A 23,570-nucleotide genomic window follows, 5' to 3' on the forward strand; every position below is an offset into this window, starting at 1 on the left:
AAATAAATGACGTATTTTTGTAATTTCGATACACTGAATAAAGAAAAATAGATTTTTCAATTCTTTTCTTTTATTCCTATTTTTATTCCATTTTTTATTCCTCTTTCTAGTCTCTGAAACTGTGGTGAAGCCTGGATTTTAAATCTATTCCACGTATTTAATAATCTTACATTAAACGAATCACCTTACTTAAAAGAATTTATCATGAAAGCTATTTTCGAAGTACAAAATCAGCCACAGAAATCAAACCATTTTGCTTTTTCCCAAATCGAATTTAAGAACGGGACATATTAAAAACTATTCATTTTAAACGCCATAAGTATAAATTAAATATTTATTTTAAAGAAACAAAACTTGACGAGGAAGTTCAATTTTGAAGTTCCTTTATTTCTATGATAAGTCGACGAAACTAAGAGAGGCAGTAAATTTGAATTTGAATTGAGTATTATTATTTCTAGCTGTAATGGGCCCTACAAATGCCTTAGTGTCGATAATCATCATTAAATATACATTCAAAGCTAAACTGTTTACTTAAATCACCACTGCTTCTCAATTCTCAGAGATATGAATGAGTTTGAAATCGATTTTAACTATTCATTAGATATTCATGTTCATGGCATAAATAACAGGATTTATATACATTTATTTGAACAGAAGTCTGTTTAAATAACTGTATACATACAAAGTATCTTTTACATAGATTTCTAGAACTGCAACTGTCTCTCAGCTATTTCTAAATAACCTAAGCTTATAAATATATTACACTATTTTATGTAAATGTTCTTTTTCCTTAACTGAGATTTTTCTTCTATATGATATGATCCCTTGAAAATATTATAATAATATATTTGTGCAATAGTCAAACAAGTAAGACTAAGCTATAAGGATATTTCCTGAATTGAGCTGTTTGCCTGACTGTTATTCACTCCGATTTGTTTTTTAAATGAGCAATGCTATTTTTTAATACACTGTGTGAGATTAATCAATAAGGAGCCGCAAAGAGCATGTCAATGTAGGAGAGCTAAGAAATTGCAGCAATGCAGCTGAAGGCAAAATGGTTTATGAAAAGATCAGTTAATTCATGAGGGTGGATTAATCGGTTGCTGATGGATTCTATTATTATATAAGATAATGTTATTTATATTCGTTTCCCAGAAAGTTATGTGGCTTCAAGTAATTTTTTACTTCCTTGTAATTATTTGCTACTCGCATAATATTATTTAAAGCAATTACTGTTTACTAAGTTTAAAGTTGAACTTGATTTATCTTAACCTTAACTGAGTTACCCCTTAAAAACACATTTTTATTACATTAAGTTGATTTAGTTTCTTAAATAGTAATAATAAAATGTCTAAAGAAACATACAATATATTACTTTTGTTTTATCCAGAATTGTACATTATTTTTCCTATCACTTAATTATTTACTAGTTGATATAGTATTAATTAATTGATTTTTTAAGCCTTTGATACTAAATTTTATATTAAAAAGTAAGAAGGTCCTTCTTACTTTCAGTTAAATTTCAAAAACATAGTTGTATTTAAAATTTAAAAGAAAAAAAAACTTTTTTGGCATGTATTCACAATTTTATTTATACTTTAATATTCTTTATTTTTAATATTGAACGAGGTTAAGTGAATTAATACTTTAGCTGGCGACATTCGTTTATGGCATATTATATATTTATATATTTACTTAGTTTTAGTCATGGAGATTTTTTTCGTAGAAATGTCCTCACTAGTAACGTTTCTAAAATATGAAGGAAAAAAAATTTAAATTATTATAACAGCCTGTAAGTATAAATAACCGTATTAGTAACAAGCGCTTGAAAATTTTGTTAAATGCTGGCTGACTTAGATTAACAGCGCAACATACTTATTTGTACTCAATTGTATTTTTAGAGCAAATGCTATTGAATCTTTTAATTATACCAAAACAGCTCTTATAACAACAGTTATAATAATTTTTCTTCTCGAGTTTCCTCTATTCCATTTGTGAAGGATGAATAAAAAGAATTACAACCGTTTAAAAGAACTTGGTATTTCATAAAACACTTTCAACTTATCGCAGGAAATGCCGCAAATTTTTTAACGGTTACGGCAAAAATTAAAAAAAAGTGAGAATAATTTCGATGCGATTTTTCACATTTATAATCAATTTTTCCCAAAAAGAGCCTCTTTGCAATCAGTTCATGAAAGTTCAGTACCTCCGTTTAAAGAATATTAAATGGACAATTTTGAATCTGCAAGGTCAAACATCAGACGAACACTATTTCATCTTTTAATATCACATGTCCTTTGTCTTATAGACGCACTTTTCACGAAATATCAAGTTTTTAAAATGGAATTAGGACAACTTAATGCGTTTCTCGATGAAAACTGTCATTAATGTGGGCAAAGTTATCTTACCTTCAATAAAAACATTTGATTTTCTTGTGCAGAATTCTTAATGGTATATTTTTACTTCGCTTTGAATGAGTATTTATAACTTTCAAGCTATAAATGGCCTTTAAAGTAACTAAACAAATATGTTTTTTTTTCTCAGAAATTGTCGCATAATATTTCAGTTATCCATTTGCCAGATATGGGATATGGAGCCCTTACTAGATAACACACAATACTTTTGATTTCGAGTTTAGTATAGAATATTTATGAAAACTGTCATTAATGTGGGCCAAGTTATCTTACCTTCAAAAATATAATTTGATTTTCTCCTGCAGAATTCTTAATGGTGTATTTCTATTTCACTTAGTCTGATTATTTGTAACTTTTGAGTAAAAATATAAATAAAAGCATTTAAAGAATTAAAACAAATATTTTTGCTGTAGAAATTGTCGTATAATATTGCAGTTATTCATATCTTGTAACTGGATATCTTTATATTTCGAGTTTTGCATAGAATTTTTTCATGATTAGGTTATCTAGTTTTTGTTAAATGCTGTAACAAGATAATTTTAAAAGTTACCGAAATGGAATCCATCGGTAAGTGTTAGAACTAGAAAAGTCATAAAGTAAAACGAAACATTAATTAAATTTTTTTTCTTCAAAACGGGAGTTTTTAAAATACATGGTACACAGAATATCCTATGCCTTATACACGTATTTTTCATGACATATCAAAATTTTGAAGTGGAATTTGACCAACTTAATATGTTTCTTTATAGAATAGTCATTAATGTGGACAAAGTTAGCGTTCCTCTAATGTTAACACTTAATTTTCTCATGCGGAATTCATAATGGTATATACACCGAAGAGCCATTACTTTATGACCACCCTGCTAATAACATGTAGGACCACCTTTAGCCCTCAAAACTGCTAGCACCCGCCGTGGCATTGATTCCACAAGGTGCTGATAGGTAGTCTGAGGTATCTGGTACCAAGAGCTCACCAACTGGTCCTGCAATTCCCTCATATTGCGAGGGGGGTAGCGTGGCAGCACGAATTTGGTTTTCCAAGTAGTGCATTATCACACATCACAAATGCTGTATTGGATTAATGTCAGGTGAATTTGGGGGCCAAGACATGACTTGAAAGTCACTGGAATATTCCTCGACGATTCGACCCTTATGACATGGTGCATTATCCTGTTGGTAAACACTATCTCCCGCAGGAAAAACTGTTGCCATGAATGGATGAACCTGGTCTGCACCTATGTTCAAGTAGCTTACAGATGCCAGGGATTGTTCTATGAGGATTATGGGTCCTAATGTGCCCCATGAAAGCATTGTTCCTGGGCGAGAAACCATGAAAACCTGGGCGAGCCCATTGTTATAGATGGAGGGTGGTCATAATGTAATGGCTCTTCGGTGTATTTATCTTGCTTAATAAGAGTATTTATAACTTTTGAGTAAAAAAAAATGTATGTAACTCAACACTTTCAATTTCGCGTAATTTATTAAAAGTTTTTCATTGTTAAATTATGAAGTTGAAGTTTTCACTTTAACTAGATAAGTTTATAATTAACCGTAGAAAATGGAATCTGGCGGTGGGTGTTATAACCAGAAAACTTTGAAAATAAGAAAACAAAACATATATTTACATTTCTTTGAAAGAAAAACACAAAAAAACTGCTGCTTTAAAAAATATATAGTTCTATTCTCTCAATATAATGCATTCAAGCTATCTGCATACATTCTTTTATTAATTTCTCTGTCTATTAAATAACGTAGCTGCTTGCAACTAATTTTTCCTCTCATTGTCAAATTACTTTTAAAAAAATATTATTAAACTTTTAAAAATATATACTTTTTAAAAAATATACTTTCTAAAAAAATATATTAAATATTGAAATCTGTTTTTATACGGTTTAGTTTTCAAATCTGATGAATCGTTCTTTTTTCTTTTTTTTAAGAAAATGAGTAAAGTTTTAAGTTTAAAATTATGTATTTAAAAATTATAACGAAAATGTATTTTACAAAAACTCCAACACTTTAATTTACTTCAAAACATTTTTCTTTGCTTTAAAACACATTGAAATACTATTACGTTTTAGTAAAAATGAAACAACTTCGCAATTTTTTTCAAAATTCTTCATGTATTAATAATACATAATTTTTTTTAAGTATAAATGGATCAAGTAAAGATCAGATTTTATATCTTTAACTCTTTCACTCCCAATTTAAATTTTAGAAGAAATTCAAATTTTGTATCCAACGGTAGGGATTATAGGATAATATACTTTTCGTAAAAACTCCTACGGCACAGTGCATATACCACTTTAAAAACTCGACTTAATCACTATTGGAATATTTTCCAATACTTTCATTGGGTGTTATGTGTACTTTTAAACACAATTTTAATTGGATATGTTATGGAAAAACATTACCAAAAAGGAGGGGGGGGGAGGATTGAATCCTAAAATGATCGCCAAATTTCGGCGACAACTGGAACGAAAAAGAAAAGAAAGCAAAAGTCGCAGAAGTGGAGGTTAACTGGAAGTGAAAACCATACTTTGCCCCGGACATCTTTTAAAATTGTGCAAGAGCTAGGTAGAGGTGCTTTGGTGATTGCCGTTGGCATGATAAGGATCCGATACGGTACGGTAAATCCTCATGGTTTACCATGATTCTTTCTAATGAAAATCAGATAGGTCCTCATTAGTTCACTCAGAAAATTCTATAGAGGGATATTTCCCCACGAGAGCATAAAATCTGACTTTAGACATTACTGTAAATTCTCAGGAAAAAGAATTGGATATGTGTACTGTATGTGTGATACTGTATGTGTTAAAATTCTTAGGAAAAAAATTGAGGGGTCTTGCTTCATGCTGAGTAAGTCCCATTAGATTTACCGCTGAGTTCATGTACACCCCTGCGTAATTAGAGCAAATATAATATTATGATTAAAACATAAATGTTGATATAAAGTAAGGAGCAACATTGGAAACAAATACGAAACCACAAAATTTATACCTATTTTTATCTTCCTATCTGTAATTAAATCATTTGAAATACGGTATGGTAAAACGTCATGGTTTACCATGAGTGATTATTTTTAATGATGTCCCCATTAGTTTACTCAGGAAATTCCACGGAAGGGAACTCACCCCGCGAGAGCAAATAATCTGGTGTTACCAATAATTGCATTAAAAAAAAATAATATTTTTTTTATGGAAATTCTGAAATTATTCCCCAGTTGGAGGGACAGTGCTTCTCTCTTGGCGAACGTATGTCCCACTAGTTTTACCGCTTAATTTATGTACGTCCCTGTGTAAATATTGCAAATATAATATTGTGCTTAAAACTTAAATGGTGGTATAAAGTTATAAGAGCTGGATTAGCATAATTCACACTACGCTATTTACAAAAGTATCGGACTTTAAATTTAACACAACAGAACGATTATAGTTCTTCATTTGCATACAGCAACCTTGGAAACAAATACGAAACAACGAAGTTCCTGTGTATTTCTACCTTTATAGCTGTAACTAAATCATTTCAATTGAAATAAAAAAAAATGCTATAAAATGTTCTTGCATAAAAATATTTGTTCATGCTGTTGACGTATTATGTAATAATGGCCCGTTTATTAACTTTTAATTTCTTAGGTAAGATTTAAAATGAGACTGTAAACATAGTATCAAGAAGAGGTTGACTTTGACCTAATTCTTTAAAAGGAATGCAAAAAGTGCAAAATATTTATTGTACTTTGACAAGTACTTCATTCGATGTTATATTTAAAGCACAATATTTCTTTCTGATATATTTTTCAGTTTCAATGTTATATTAATCTTAATCACGCATTTTTCTTGATTGTAGAAATGATACTTTTTAAACTGTTTCACCAATAACAAGGATGTTTAAAACCCATTTATATTTATATCAATTTTATTAACAGTGCAATTAATGCATTAGTTTTGCTTATTTTTATCGATAAAACTATTGCTATCAGATACTTAGAAATTTGAAATATATATACTCATACCCCAAATACGTCATAAGTAAATGCATGATACGAATTCAGGGATTACATATATTGGGTAATACGCGCCTTCCAAATGTGGAAAAATTACACACATTTATGTAGGAAAAAACAAAATTTAATTAACAATTAACAGAATGTGTAAATTTAGTCTAATTATTCCATTATTCAAATTATATAAAATTCGAAAGCTTGATTTTTAAGAATTCGTTTTAATAAGGTTTTCAGACAATAAATAATTGATAGTTTTATTTAAAACTATTAGTTTATAAGTACAGTTTATTTTTAGAAATAACTAACTATGGAAGTTCTTTTTTTTTAATAAATGAAAATTGCATTCCGTTAATCTAACCAAGTTTGTTTTCCTTGCATTCTGGTATTTTAATGAAGTCTGATATGTTTTTCCTGTATTCGGACATTTTAATCCAGTCAGGTATGTTTTTCCTGCATTCGGACATTTTAATCCAGTCAGGTATGTTTTTCCTGCATTCGGACATTTTAATCCAGTCTGATAAAATTTTCCTGCATTCAGATATTTTAATCAATCCTGGTATGTCCTGAGAGCAAGGTAGGTCTCTAATATTTTTTGGATAGAAATTAGATTTTTAATTCCAGAATTTACATGTTTTAGTGAAATTTTTCAGCAAATATAAATCTGAAAAAAATCTTTTTTAAAAACTAGAAATTTTTGTCCCTCTTTCACTTCTGAATTATTTTAGTCAAACAATTAGTGTTTTTATTATTTTTATCCTTTCAAATTCAATGTACATCTGTTTCACCTACCTATATTCAACATATATCTAATCCAGCTAAAATGAGATTCAATGCTCATTCAAGTATCTTATACAAAAGAAATACAATCAGAGAATTTTAAAACTTGCTTTATGTATTATCCACTATTTTTTAAGCAAAAAACGTTTTCTTAAATTTGACATTCTTTTAATTTTATTAAATATTTTGTCATTATAAGCTTAAACAACACCAGTCCAACGCCATTAGAACAATGGCAGACCACGTTAACTTATTCCAAAGGCAAACATAAGCATAACTATAACAATAAATAACTGAATTTTATTATTGTATACAAAAACAATTTTTCTTACTATTTTCTGGGCATGAAGTGTTCCGAATAGTTTAAAGTGATTTACGTGGTCAAATAAAAATATACGATTTGTTTAACCCTCTTATATCACATTGAATTGTATTAAACTCGGGCAAACTCATAATTCCAAGTGCACTCATTTTAAGAATTTGTTTACCTTCCACTTTAAGGACTTCCCAAGAATAACAGAATAAACAGAGGAAAAGGGTCATGTCCCAAAAGTTTTATATTTTTGAATGTCTCTTGTTAAATATGTTCTTAAAGTTCGTAAGATAAGTTTTTAAACAATATTTTCAGTGGCATTGATTTTTATATTTCTGAGAAACACTCGTTTATTTATAATATACGTGTCACTAGTTTGAAAAATACGCAAAACGACCAACATCTTTCCACGCAGCCAACTCGCGGAAACACTAATAACTTAGAAATGAACTTCAAGATTAACACACGGACTTGTATGTTTGTAGCTATAACTTTTGAGAAGGTCAAAGTTCAAAGCTGGAAATGGACAAAAACACGAAAAGTAGAATTTTTTTCTAGAGTAATAAATAATATTTTACTCACAATACCTGGAAAGGATTGCCTTTTTTTAGTGTGTCCAATTGATTATGCGGAAAATCTCTCTACAAATACAAATCTACCTGAACGGCATTGCTTTAGTAGTTCATTGACATGCTTACATGAAAGGAAATGCGAGATAAATGAATTAGACAAGGGTATAAAAATTCGGTTACGAAATATAATTTAGGTTTAAAATTGCATATTACGTACCTGTAGAAAAAGAAAGCAATAAATTACGGGATCTGTTGCAGAAAACTTATTTTTAAAACTCCACTAAAAGGTTCTTTTTAAAATATATGCTTGTTTAAATCAAAGATTATACACTAGTTAAAACAATTTCAAAAATTCATTGCCATGACTAAGAATTTTCCATTTAAAAACTCCTCCTCATTTAAAACTCCTAATTTTTGAATCAAATTTCGGTATAAAATAACGGTACTTTGGGTGCATTATCCGTAAAATCCTTTTTTACCGTAAAATATTATACCGTAAATTAAACAGTGATATTCATTTAATTAGAGTGATTCAAAGATTTTACGGTATTTATTACAGTAAAAGGTAAGGTATGTCAGATTCTTTTGTTCCCTTTGAAATGGAATGTACGGTAAAAAGTACGGGCACTATTAATGCCGGTACTTTTTACAGGAATTTTTTGCAGTGTAATAAACTGATTTTTTTAACCGATTTCGTTGGAATTACGTGGTTTAAAATATTGTAAAAATTTGTGTGATATATACTGCAAACTTTCCCAATAATATTAAATTAAGTAGCAAAGAATAATAAATAATTATAAATATTTATAAATTATTATTATTTCTAGTAAATTTTAGTATTCTTTGTACACATATAATTATGTGCACAAATGTTTTGATTTGCTTTGCGCTCGCATCTTACAATTTAAATCTATCTTCAAAAAAGTCTTTATTCGGAAGAAGTACGTTTTTGTGTCTGGCTTCGTAATTTAAAATATCGTCTGCACGAATTAATTAGCATATTTAAAGTGTGCTCCTTATATCATTAAGATTACACGATAGTACGTTTAAATGCGATCATTACGTTAAAATTCCTTGAAGTTGAACATTATTTTTTCCTCTTATTTTTTTTTTTTTTTGCAGACAGTACCTAAACGTTAATTCTTTGTAAAGATTCTTTATTTTGTCTTTGAGTAAAATAAGATTGAAAATTAGAGTATATAACCTTATTCTAAGCACGTATGTAGGCTTAAGGGTATAGTTGCTAGGAAATGTGTTATTTTTCTTTATTGAATAGGTATTTCATTAAACTGTTAGGTAAGATAAGTCGATAAACAGAAACTTCAACGAAAAGATTTTAACGTAAAATTTGTATACCTTTCTTATTCCAAAAACATATTTTAAAATAATTCTTTTTCATTTCATGTTTTAATATTAAATAGTTTCTAATGCAAAAGAATGTTTGAAAAACTATATAGCGTAAAGTTTTAATTGAATAAATATTTCAATAATGCAAAATAACGCTGTTACAAATTCAAAATTGTTCAAAATTTGAAGATGCTTTGTTATAATTTCTTATTTTCTCTTTGTGTAAAATTAGATTGAAAATTAGAGTATATAACCTTATTCCAAGCACGTATATAAGCCTAAGGGCATAGTTGCTAGGAATTGTTGGTTAATTGAAATGGTAGTTAATAGGAGTGAAATTTATAAAATGTCTAACTGTTTCATCAGATAAATAACAGAAGTTATTTTTTTTTCATTCTCTCTTTCTTTTTTATGATGAAATTTCGAAACAAGAAAAATCCTAAAAATAATACCTTTGTTGCAGAAAGTAACTAGTGTATATATATATAGCACAATAAAAACAAAGAGAAAAACGAAGAAAATTAATAAGTTTTATTAACTGCGCACAAGCTGCAAGTATATGGAACTCATAAAATAAGCAAATTATTGAGAAAAAATGGAAAATAGTAAAAAATAATGACAAGAGAAGAAAATTATTAAAGATAATTTTTCAAAAGTATTCACAAAAATATAATATTTGATATCTAATGAAAAAAAAAATTAAAATTCCGGAAAACAAAACAAAGAAAAGATATAATCTCTTCATCAGCCCACACGATTATATCCGCAAAAAGGAGTGCTTTCTAATATTGTATTAATATATGCAAAGCAAAATATATCAATACAATAGTGTGAGAAGCACTCAAAAAAATTGAAACGAAATTAGAACACATTAAGTAAAAAATATATACGAAAAAACAAACAAATATATCAAGCAAAATATAGAAAATAAAATATAAATATATTCAGGCACTTATAGGGCAGATTTGTTGGCCACTCTTTCAGGGGCACCATATTAGGAGGGCCAACGTTGCTCCCACAGTAAGGGGACAGATAGTACAGAGAATGAAAGAACAACCATGCCTTGTCCGGGATTTGAACCCAGAACCTTTCCGGCATGCATACGTATAAAAGAAATATAAAAAAGAGTGAAGCATTCTTGAATAAAAATAATTCAAATATAATAATATATATTCAAATATATTAACTTACATTCTAATGGAAGCAACTGTTTCTCCTCTTTAGGCAATTGGAGTTCTTACTCTTTTTAACTTCCATAAGACTTGATTATATGCTTAAAATCAAAACAAAATATTCATTTGTATGGTAATCATGTTGATGTAATATATTATATGATGTTGCCATGTTGATTCATTATCAGGGCTCGAAAAACAGCCAGTCCGCCCGTCCTCGACGGTCAAAAATTCCCCGCGGACAACGAATTTCTCGAATCCGACGTCCGCGCCGGCGGCCATTTTCCCGTTAATGTTCGTGCTACATTTTCAATTTTTGTTATCTTACAAGAGTCTTGTAAGTTACAAGGCAGCAAAATGACCCACAATACAGCAACATACTGCGCATATATTGATATTTTCTCTGTCTGGGAGTACTGCAGCGGTTGAAAGGGGCTTTGCAGCAATAAACTTACAAAAAAAACACAATACGTACTGGTTTTAAACAAAAAGCTTTAAAAGCAATTTTGAACATCTACCTAAATGGAAAACCCCTTTCAGATTTCTGTTCAGAAACCTCTGTAAATTATTGGCTTGATTGTGGAACTGATAACGTCATATTTGATTCATTTAAAAAACGCAGTACCCTCGGATAACTTGACATTCCAGATAACTTGACCCTTGTCATTTAAATTATTTCATAAAAGAAATACTAGGTTACTATTAGTAACCTAGTATTTCTTTTATTACTGTATAATGTAATCCTAGTAACGACTAATTCATTGTGCAATTTATATAAATGTTTGTAATAAATAGGAGAAAATTATATTTTTATTTATTTAAAAGCGACGGGTTAGTTTGAACGGAGGACGGGTGCATTGTTGGACAAGCCGTCCTCAGGGACGGGTAAAATTTCTGAGTTTTTTCGAGCCCTGTTCATTATTATGCTTATGTCTAATGAAAACTCAAAACTGACTTTTAAAAGTTTTATTTTCGATTTCAGAAACACAACTGTTTTGAAAGATAATGTGTTTTTAAGCAAAAGAAAGGAAGAAAATATGAAAGATGAGTTTAAGAAAAATAATAATAACATTTTTTAAAAATAATATAAATTTCTAAAAATCTCTCACAATGATCACCTAACACATGTGTCTTTGATTTTTATCATACAATCTATTCATTTTTAGAACTTTATTAAAAAAATCTTGCTTTAGGACAGCGATTCTCAAAAGGTGTTCCGTGAAAAAATCACTTGAGTTCCGTGAGTTAGGACCTTTATTTTAGAGAAATGATTTTTGAAACTGTAATTGGCTTGTATTCAATCAAAGATTGATTATTTGTTTATTGATTTGGTTAATGCAATCGTTTAAATAAATTCCCAATAAAAATAAATAGAAAATTTTAAAGTATATATTTATATTTTTGTACAATAACAATATACTGAATAAATTACTAAAAGGATTTACATTTGCAAATGATTGCATCAGCATTTCACATCGAACTTTAAAGTTCAAAATAAAATAACCAAATTCCAGAATTACTAATTATTTTTCTCCAATAACTTTCACATTTTATAAGAGTTCTTTTACAAAAATCATAATTCAGTTATTTTATTCAATTTGGTTTGCGCATACGCGGACTAATCAACTAAAAGTTGATGCTGACTTTCGAATTCAATTGCCTAACTCCAAACCTAATTTAAAGACGGATATTAATAAAACCATGAAAAAATTTTATTCTTCACATGAAATGTTCCTACATCAATTTGAATTTTTTTTTTATATTTTGGTTAGCGTATTCACACCTACTAATTTACTTCTTTTAATAGTTAGTGTTCCGCCAAACGATGTTCAATCATTTAAGGTTCCGTAACTGAGAAAAATGGGAACCGCTGCCTCAGGCAGTGAACAATATTTACTCTTAGCAATCTTTGCAGCTTGCATTTCTTATAATTATTTAAAATAACCTTGAAAATACTTCTTTGGGAGTGTATTTCCGTGGATAGAGCAAAAAATTTTATTACGAAGGGAAAAATCAACTATTCGAAAATAAAAAGAAAAAAATATATACATCTAAGTATTTATTATAGAATCAACGAGAACCGGTTATAAAATCGTAGGCCCCTCATTCACTGACTAGTTTTTAACTGATTACTATGCGGCTTCCTATAACCTCTATTTGAATTCTGATGAATACAGATGTATTAAAACCCCCCAAATGGAGGCCCTGCAATAAACGAAGAAAAAAAAAAAATAAAACGCTTTGATAGAATGTTAGTAGTCGCTCTCCCGTGAAGACGTTTTGAACGTGATGGCGCCTCAACGTCTGAATGGTACCTGTCGTGTCTTTTTTTTTTTTTTTTTTTTTTTCCTTTTAATACCTGACTTGTAATTTGTTGAAAATTTTAAAAAGATAGTTTATATGGTCAAGTAGAGCTTAGTTTTTTTTACTTAATTTTAATCATCTTACGAAAGAATATTTTATAAACTTATTTTATTTTGCTATAATTTAAAAGCAAATTTAAGGGTAGCTCGAAAAATGTAGGATAATGAAAATATATGTAGAAAATAAATTATATTTTTAAAAGTGGTACTGGTCATTGAACTAAATTGTAATCCTCAGCATCTGTTACCAAAACTTAATCCTCTGCTCTTAACTTAAATACTGTATGTGTTAAAAAAAAGAGTTTTCGTTTAACTTTATTGGAATTGTAAATTTATTATTGGGTGTTGGATGGATAACTGATTTCGAAATTATTCTGTACTTTATTATTAAATTTTCTGTAATGAATGAATCGGAAAAAAAAACTAAACACTAAAACTGATTAGAGGAATGATTAAAACTGATTAGAAGACTTAGAAAATAATCAAAATAATGTAAATGCGACTCTTCAATGCAAAATTCACTTGCAATATCTGTTCTATTCTCTATCAAATATTGATCTTTAAAAAGGAAAACGTATTTTTTAAACTCACTGACTGAAAGTTAAAATGTTAGGGCAAAGTTTTCATCATTGAATCATATCATGCTTAATGTACATGATCAGTCTTCTACAAAAAGGAATAATTTCTTGGAGCCAAAACCAATTTTTAGTTGACGGAATGTGTTGAAATAGAAAGTAACATAACAGTTATTTACTATTTGCTAAATTATAACTGTATATAAATTGCGACCAATTTTACTAAATCGGAGACCGTAAATGGTGACTGATGCACGTTAAATCTATCGAGTCGCAAAGTTCTAATGTTCATGTTCTAATGTTATAACTACTAATGTTCAGCTCCGTAGCTTTGCAATTTTGAACCCAATCCAGAAGACGATGGAACTCCTTGATCAAATATTGGATGAAACTCGCCTTTGTGGAGGACATTTTTGATGGAACTATCCCGCATCTGCGTTAAAAGGAGAGAGAAACCACGAAAACCTACCACGGTTAACCTATTGGCAAGGGGACTTTAACCCATGACCCGTCTGCCACTAAGGATATTTTACGTCAGCACTGTGGTCGGGTGCGGAATTCGTATCGACCAGGGATGCGAACCTGGTTCACCAGTGGATATACTGAAATTAATGAGGGGTAGTGTTTTTTTATTTATTAATTTATTTATCTTTATTTTTTTAAGAAAAATATTTCTAGATATTTAGCTGACAATTTTATTCAATAAATTGTCGGATATAATTTTTCACACTTCAAGAAATTTATTTTTCTGCTTTATAAATTATGTAGCCAGAAATCGTAAACAGGAAATTTAAGTTAAAAATCGTAGCCTTGACAATTTGAAACTTTTTTGCATATAACTCAATGGGTAGATGCATTTACTTTTATTTTCATGGAATCAAGGTTATAACAGCAGGATTCCATGGTTTTGTGAGAATTTTATTTGCGGAAGTATCGGCTTTTATACTACTTGTTTGCATGTAATCCATGTTTTGAGTTTAAAATATTCTGCAAATGGAAAAATACCTTGAGAATATTAGAATAGAACTTCTTTATAAGACTTGTAATTAGTAAAATAGCATTATTTTGCTATAGCAATACAAAATTTACAAGTCGAACAAGCATAACAGAATCAGAAAAAAAGTAAGGAATTAAAATAGATTTTTTGGTTTTCCAACTAACAGCGAAAGAATCTTGATTGGAAGTATAAGATATCTTAATAACAATTAGTAAGTTTTATAGTGGTAGCCGTTGGAAAAAGACTGGTGATGTTGATGATTGTATCAATATTTTAATAAATTGAAATCAAACTTTATAGATGAAAATACTTTGAGCTATCCAAGGTGCTTCAATAATATATCCAAAAATGTAAAATCAGGTAGAGCTTACCAAAATAAGTATATTTCACACAGGAAAATGTGCGTGTGGAAATGCCGTACTAAGCCAATAGGAAGCGTTGTTGCTTAACAATGTATGACAATTTATGTGCCGCTGTGAATCTTGTATCCCTATGGGTCATCGCTCTTTCGAGCAGCTATTGTAAACTTAAAATTAGACATAAGAAAACAATGATTTATGAACAGTTTATAATAGCTAACAATCAAACAGTTCGCAATCAATTACAGCCCACAATAGATTCTCGTAAGAAAGTAACACTAACATAGCAAGCAAATAGCATTAGTAAGCAACACTAACATAGCAAGCAAATAACATTAGTAGGCAAAACTAACATAGGAAGCAAATAACATTAGTAAGCAACACTAACATAGCAAACAAATAACATTAGTAAGCAACACTAACATAGCAAGCAAATAACATTAGTAAGCAATACTAACATAGCAAGCAAATAACATTAGTAAGCAACACTAACATAACAAGCAAATAACATTAGTAAGCAACACTAACATGGCAAGCAAATAACATTAGTAAGCAACACTAACATAGCAAGCAAATAGCATTAGTAAGCAACACTAACATAGCAAGCAAATAATATTAGTAAGCAACACTAACATAGCAAGCAAGTAACATTAGTAAACAACACTAGCATAGCAAGCAAATAACATTAGTAAGCAACACTAACATAGCAAGCAAATAACATTAGTAAGCAACACTAACATAGCAAGCAAATAACATTAGTAAGCAACACTAACATAGCAAGCAAATAACATTAGTAAGCAACAGCACTCTCTTTCGATTTAATGCGGAATTTTCGCATAAACATTCTTTTATAAAATATGCTCTGCATGGTTCCCTCTACCAGCCCTTATATTTTTGATCCACCCTGCATTTTTACATCTATACAGTGACTAAAAGAATCTATAGTTATATTAAAATTGAGAAAATATTGACGAGATGCTGTACAGACATCAAAATGTGCATCTAATTCTAAAGTTTAGAAAAATATTTAATTTTTCGGTTCATAATTTTTTTTCCTACGGTAAATTTAAAATAAATATTCCTCTACTGAACATTATTCTTCATTAAATAACTTAAAAATCTAGACTATTATTAAGGAGAGCACCCCAATTCGGCAAAAATGATTTAGATTACACTTAAACAAATGACTAAATTTTAAAATTATCACTGAAATAAATTTGGAAAATAAGAACAATTTAAAATTTATAGTTTTTTAACCTAAAAATCGCACAGAAACTTGATGGATGTATTGTTCATTAATCATAGTCATCACACTTTTAAACTCATTATCAGTTCAGTTCATATATTTTGTTCATTAAAGTAAAGGGCAACAGAACCTCTGTAATCAGTGAGAAGTTTATAATTACGTTAAAGAGCGTACGAACAACTTTTCATAACAAAGTGCGTGATCAGTTAATGAAAAAATTTTTAGAAACTCATTAAATGTCTCTTTTTTCTATTTAGAAAAATAATTTAAACTGAACCAAAAAATAATTCAAACCACACTTTAAAAGCTCTTCTTATACAGTTTTCATCTCATACAATTTCATCATTCCTTTCAAATTTTCTGTTTTTATTTCAAATTAAATCTAAAACCTAATTACAGCAGTCTCGTAAAAAAGAAAGTCTTTACTTTCAAATCTCATATAAAATGAATTTTATAATTAATATTAATTACATGTTTGTCCTTTCTCTCAAACTAATCCTGTAAACGTGTTTATTAATTTTGTTTTTACAAAAATAAGATAGGTTGAACTCCGACCCACCCCAGGGGGGTATACGGAGATAAAAGCTAAATTATTACATTAAATATTTTCTCAAAAAACTAAAATTACAGTAAAATTTTGCCAAATAACAGCGGTGGTGATCAGTTAAAAGTGGATTAACTATAACATTTGAGAATTTAAAACATGTTTTAAAGGCAATGAAATCCAATAGCGCCGGTGTAAATGTCTTTTACAAAAATAAATAAACCTATTTATATTTATCTAAAAAATTATTGCAACACGCGCGTAAGGGGCATTACAATTAAGAAAGCAAAGTAATTTATGAAGCAATAAGCGCACTTGTAGACATTTATTTTCTTCATGTCATTGTATCAAGTGAAGTTTGATTTTATGATTGAAATAGACTGTTTATAAAATGTAATAATTAAAACTAATTTATAAACAATCGTGGTTGTGCTTAGTATTATTTCAATTTATTTGGTATCATAATCAAAATTCAACATCTTACTAATATGAAAATATTCATTCTAGGAATTAAACTCAAAGTTTTATCTAAAATAAAATTAATTTTTTTCAGAAGAAATTAATTTTTAAAAAAATACAATTATTATTTAAAACAAACCACTAAAATTTAAAATTGTAGTCAAATTCATGTTTAAATCTTGGAATCTATATTTTTATATCAGTTGAGATTTAAATATTTCTTATACCGAATGTGTTGATACAGTGTTGTGCACCAAACAAAAAAAACATATGTTTTCTTAAAAAAATTATATACTAATTTTTTATTACAAACTTAAATTACACTTTTTTTTATCTAAAATATCAGAAACAAACATATGAAGCCTTTATATACAAGGAAAAAAATCATGTGCTGTATTAAAAATTCTGTTAATTACATGGAGTTGAAAAGTACTCTGTAGACATGCCAAATACAAGTTGGACCCTCAAAAGTAAATTAATTCTATCTTTTTTTTAATACAGTGTACATATTCATTATCTCTGATGGATTTGAATAATTTACTATAATTTATGTACACAATTAATTCGCTTACGTCTGTAAGAGAATATGTTTGTTTCGGACTGAGTATAATTGCCAAAAGCTTTCTTATAATTGCTACTTGTTAATTTTTTTCTTCACTTCTAAGAAATGCATTATGACTTCACTCATTTCCGCTGTCTATCTTGCCTTCATTTACGTTCAATCCAGTTTTGTTGTATGCCGTGGTTTTAACATCAAGTACTTTTAGATAATTTTGCAACTTTTCAATTCCTTATCAAAGTAGAAATATTATATTGCAAGAATAAGTTTTACACGGGCTCATAATGTACTCTATGTTTATGCTGCATTAAAAAAAAGGGTATTCAGTTTGTTTCATTTCGATGAATTACCATTTCCCAGTGGTTTTACTACACTGTTAGAAATTTCTCAGAAAAAATCGTTAAATGAATTTTTTTATTGTTATTTTTCCACATTCAAACGAAACAGCCAAATAGCCATAAATAAGATGGCAATCAAACTGTTAACTGTGAGAAAACCCGCTTATCAATTGATACGGTTAACTTGATACGGTTAACTTTCACTTAATACAGTTAAAACAACCAGACAACCAGAATTTTATCGTGCCAACTAAGCCCACCTAATAAGGCCACTTAGTTTTTTATAACAGCATTCATTTTATAGCCGAGACTTCTAATCTGTCCGTCTCATGACCGACAGAACTGGGTTCCAGTCCCAGCGTTGACTCCATGATATTTCCCCCATTCCCTTTAACACATGAAAATTGCTCCCTGAATACCCCAATTGCTCCCTGAATATTCCATTGCCCATTACTTAAAGAAAAGCGTAGCTTTAATTCCCAGTTAAATTTCATTTTTCCGGTTTTGAAACCATACTAGTCGTAAATGGTTGCAAAACAGTATGATTTTGTGATTCAAGGTTTTATAAAAATACTAGTTGTAAACGGTTTCAAAACCGTTAAGGCAAAAAATGTTTAAACTGTACCAGGGCTCGAAAAGATTCAGAAATTTTAACCGCCCCCGAGGACGGCTTGTCCAAAAATCTACCCGTCTTCCTTGGAAACTAACCCGCAGCTTCTAAATAATAGACATATAAGAATTTAATCGTAATTATTAAAGACCATTAATGATTCCATCCAAAATATTTTGTATAAATATGTAATATGGTATAAAAAATTTTCATAAGTTGGTGTGTCATACACAAGAAACCAAACTAAGCTATGATATTTCCTTATTTCCTTTAGGTCACAAATGTATTTAATGTTACAATTAGTCAGAAAATTTACATTCAAACTTAAACGCTGAGAAAACCTATAAAATGTCCTAAGAACAGTATAAAGTATTTAGTACATAATTTTTTTTTTAAAAAATGAGTAATAAATTTTTTTTTAAAATAAAATCTTAACTCCTAAAATAAAATAATAGGGTAAAATTTTATTTTCCTGCGTGCAAAAGCAAAAAAAAATTTAATTATAATAAATAGAAAATTCTTAATTTAACTTTGTTTAACATTTGTTATTTTTTATTACAATTATTACTAATAGTATTGTTTTATAATGAATATTGCAATTGTTATTGGTCGACGACCTAAAAGGATGTTATGAAAGGAAATTAAAAATAGGATTTGTGCCAGGCAAATCGAGAAAATGTGTTGCATCTGTCAGAAAAACAAGCAAAAATTATTGAATACCTTTCTAGAAAAATGAGTCACAAATCATATGACATAAAACACTTATTCTCAGGCATTACATTTCAAAGAACCTCTTTTTTTTTGTGTTTCTTAGCCGTCTTATGATGTTTAGCAATAATAACCGTCTTAATAGTTCAGTTCAAATTCTAAATTGGTTTTATTAATATAGCATTTTCAGTTTAAATTGTATATTAGATTAAACTCACGCAGTATTTTAAGTTTAAATCGTAAAATTGTTTAGAAACTGAACACCAAAATTTCTTAATGGAACATTACTTTACACCTAAATAGTATTCCATTAAGTTTTCACCACACCAAAACCTAGGATATAGTTCCTGGTGCAGTGAACCACTTAAAATATTCTTTTATTCTACTTGGTGTAATGTGGCCGCCACCATATTGTTTGTCAGTAATACCAAACTTTATTATTATAGTAAGATATGATACACATAAAAATCAGAAAAATTATTTTTACGAGACAATGTAAAGTAATAATCAATAATTCAGGTGTGGCATGCGCACAGAAGTTTTTAAAATAAAATTAGTTTGTAAATTAAACATACCCGTAGCTCAGAGAGAATATTAAGACAAATTCATACTAGACTTAACAGAGCAGAAGCGGATAAAAATTATACAATACAAAGTTATTTAGCTCAGTTTACAGAAACAATTGTGCCGGGATAGCCTGGTCGGTAGGGCGCTGGACTCATGTCCGAGAGTTCGTGGGTTCAAACCCCGCCCGCCGAAGACTCCGCGTGTAAAGTGACTGATGCACGTTAAATCTGTCGAGTTGCAAAAGTCCTCCATGTTCCCATAACAAATCAATACCTCTGGGGTTATTGGATTGGAGATCGATCGTTCTCTGATTCAGGTCAAAATTACAATCTGTGGATGAATGAAATGCATGTATGAATGGGTCCGCCCTATAAACGGGTGCGACGTATGGTGTAGCAGAAGTCGAATTCTTGGGCATAGGGCACCCCCTCTGCCTAAACAGGCATACGTCAACAACAACAACAACAGAAGCAATTAACCCTCTAAAAACATATATACATCTTTTTAACGGCGAACATCAGTTTCTGTAGATGAAAAGCAGCACTGAGGTGAAACACAAGCACTCACAAACTTGTAATCGATTGTAAACAATTACAGATAATATCTAAAACGAGCCAACATTAGAGTTTTTGGAAGCAAACTTATTTAGCGTACCGTGTAAAAGCGCGTGATCTCGGTGTGAACGTTTTGCTTATTAGGTGTTTAGAGCTTTCATACACCATATAAAATGTATATAAAAGATCAATTTGGTATTAACTTGAAAAAAAGTGTTCCTTCACATATTTTTTAGGGGTGTTCAGCATCAAATTCGGAGAGACATATTACACCACAGTATTTACAGTGTAGGTTAAATTAGCACAATATTTTATTGCTATAAGATTGAAATATTATAATGTTAACTTATAGTTTTTTTTTTTATTGTAAAATATTAATCGTTCTAACTCAGCTTTTCTTTTACAAAGCTCTTTGCTGTTCCTTTATAGTATAAAGCAGGGATCTACAAATCACGAGCCATCTATCACCCCAGGGTTGAGAAAGTCGTAACTGGAACCCCTTTATTTTTAGTAAAATTTAACCAGCTTTGATTTAAAACCCTAAAAATCTGAATATTTCCGAAAAAAGAGTTTTCTTTTCATAACTAAAGTAAAAATTCGGGCATGTAATTTAATTTCAGTTCATTAACCGTGCATTAAATTTGCAAAGCATACTTTCAACAACTTAATTTATTTTAGGATAATAAAAAAACTGAAAATAATTATTTTTATGTAATTTCACGAGAGCAAAAGTCTTTTACTTACCATTCCATAACATGTTAACTCCTAGATATTCTATGATAAAGATCCTGATAGAGTCCTGGCATAGAATGTAAATTCATATGAAAAAAAATTATTACGTTATTTACGTTTGCATATATTTTTTTAACATTCATAATAACTAATTTCGGATAAAGTAACACCTAATACAAATATGAAAACGAATCTGATTATTATTTTCAAATGCTAATGAGTATAATGAATAATATATTTAATGAACAATGAGTAATATTTTAAATGCAAGACGTTTTTTATCTAATCAACTTTCAGTATATTTCCGGCAAGTTCATTGCCTTGTCATTAAAGCAAATAATAAAGTTAAAAAATGAAAATAAAATATTTTTATATATTTTATAAGAAAATATATATATATATACAAACTAAATAAAAAATAAGTCGTGCTTTTTTTTTATCTATTCTTAGTTCAATTGGATATTCTCTTTTTCTTTTTAAAAAGAAAAAATCGAGCATTGAATATGTCTGAGCTAAAGAATTTTTTGAGCGACACAGAAAAATCTCCATTCAACGAAGTCTCTTAATAGCAAATTTCTCCCTATAACGAAATGTTTAGTGGGAAAGGTAAATAACCAGGGAAAATATTCTACGAATAACAAAACAGTTGTCTCATTGTAACAAATTTCTCAGAAGCTTATCTTTTCGATTTACATCAGTTTTAGAAATTTTCAGACCTTCATCTTTTCTATTTTTGAAGAAAATTCTTAATTAAGGTTGGAATTAGTTGGACCATCAGAAGGGAATTGAAGATTTGCGTATAGTGTACGCTATCTGACTTTTTTGAAATGGGAGAAAGATTGTTATATTTCATAACCTACATTACGCATAAAGAGATTATACAGTGTAACGAACAACTTTCTAGTCCAGAAATATGACAGTGACTCCTATGAAACTAAAGTGATATGAAACTAAAATTAAAACGTGATATAGCTAAAACCAAATGAAACTGAAATTTTACAATCAAAACATTAAAATAAGTTTCTAAATAAATGAAAAAGTGTCCAACTCTATTTTCAGCTCACTTTTAAAATGTGAACATTTTTATGACCATTTTATAATCGCAAACAGCAAAATCGTTTAGTTTTTCAAGCAAACATATTTTTTTAAATGCAAAGTAATCAACATTGTTCCCAAATTGATGAATTGTCTTCACCTATTTACACAATAAAAATTAATGATTTCAATAAATTAATACAAATTATTAACTTCAGTTGTAATTAAAAGTTTAAAAAAAGTTCATTTTTAATTTTAAAAAAGAGTTAAAACACAAATACTTTCGAATTTATTAAAACGACCAAAAATGTAGTAATATTTGCTTAAATAACAATAAAAATCTCTAAAACCCGTAAAACGAAATTTTCTATATAATGAATTTTCCAAATTCAACCAATGGATGTCGTTTTTGAGGACACAATTGCATCTCATCAGTGAATGAGTATAATATTGAATGGTTGACAGAAATTAATTAAGAGATAATGGATTAATTAAGAAATAATAAATTAAGAGAGAGATCTATTAATTTCAATCCAGTAATTAATACAATAATTAAGAGATAATAAATTAATTAAGAGAGAGAGAGAGATCCATAAATCTAAAATTTAGAGATATTTTAACGGTTCTTTAATGATTTTGAAAAATTATTTTTGATAGCGTTATCAAATGTGTTTTCAAAAAAGTCTAATAAATAACAGTTAAGGTACAGAAAAAAAAATGCGGGTGTAATTTTCTAGAAGTCAGTAATCAGGAACTTCCTTTTTGAGAAACGTGCGTGTAATAAATAAATTTGAGAAATTGTCTTATTCAAACATTGAACCAGTTATAAATGAACTCGATCAAAGAATAAATTACTAGAAAGAAAGGAAAGAGTTACATCAGAAACAAATTCCTTACAAAAAGTTAATGTTAGCTGGACACCTTTTCTCTTGTCATTTATACACAACATCCAAAAATAACCCATCACGCTATGGTTTCGTCACTTGCTTTCAAGTGCTTTCGAACCTTTCAGTAGACTTGATTTACGATGACGAGTTTTCGCCAAATGAAACACACCTCTTTAACGTTGGCCTCTGTCCAAAACCTTTAACACAGTCACTGATAACAACAAAAAATATTATGTGAACTAATATTGTAGGTGAAAATATCAACTGTATGAAGTAAACAGGGGTAAATTATTGTTATTGCCAAAAGAAAGAAGAACAACAGTTCAGAATTTGATAATGCGTTGTCTCAAATAGCTGTTAATCGAAAAAAGCATATCACTGTTTTTGGAAGAAAAAATCTAACAGTATAAATAATTAAATCTATATTTAGATTGGCAATTAA

At 29.1% G+C, this 23,570-nt stretch overlaps 1 long non-coding RNA gene across 1 annotated transcript in view; it reads right to left on the reverse strand.

The window, feature by feature from the left end:
- LOC107453023 (uncharacterized) overlaps nucleotides 1-23,301 on the reverse strand; it is a 230,136-nt gene extending 206,835 nt beyond the window's left edge. The window contains exons 1-2 of the long non-coding RNA XR_011638261.2: nucleotides 23,139-23,301; nucleotides 21,219-21,273 (exon numbers count right to left, since the gene is read on the reverse strand). This is a non-coding gene — a long non-coding RNA (uncharacterized LOC107453023). The remainder of the gene's footprint in view (nucleotides 1-21,218; nucleotides 21,274-23,138) is intronic.
- Between the last annotated feature and the right edge of the window lie 269 nt (nucleotides 23,302-23,570).

The sequence above is a fragment of the Parasteatoda tepidariorum genome, chromosome 11, assembly GCF_982258835.1.
Source record: "Parasteatoda tepidariorum strain Cologne lab strain chromosome 11, Ptep-v5.0, whole genome shotgun sequence".
In the NCBI taxonomy this organism is placed as follows: domain Eukaryota; kingdom Metazoa; phylum Arthropoda; class Arachnida; order Araneae; family Theridiidae; genus Parasteatoda; species Parasteatoda tepidariorum.